A 416-nucleotide genomic window follows, 5' to 3' on the forward strand; every position below is an offset into this window, starting at 1 on the left:
GAAAAAATTCATCAAGGAGTCTATGTGCAATACACTCCCAGAAGGTAGGATTCTGAACGACAGTCAGCATGGCTTTGTCACAGGCAGGTCTTGTCTTACCAATCTCATCTCCTTCTATGACCAGGTAACTTGCCACTTGGATAAGAGAGAGGAGGTTGACACTATATACCTAGACTTCCAAAAGGCCTTTGACCTGATATCCCATGATGTTCTCATGGGAAAAGTGGAGGATTGCAGGCTTAACTGCTGGACAGTTATGTGGCTGGCTGCGGGGTAGGGAGTTCTAATGTTGTCCTGGTGAGAAGTGGCCAGCAGCATCCCGCAGGGGTTGGTGCTTGGTCCAGTGCTTTTCAACATCTTTATTAATCAATAGGCTTTCTGGACTTTCGGAAGGCCTTCAACACTGTCTCTTACCC

This window comes from Gavialis gangeticus, unplaced genomic scaffold (genome assembly GCF_001723915.1).
Source record: "Gavialis gangeticus isolate Ggan-Ray unplaced genomic scaffold, GavGan_comp1, whole genome shotgun sequence".
NCBI lineage: Eukaryota > Metazoa > Chordata > Crocodylia > Gavialidae > Gavialis > Gavialis gangeticus.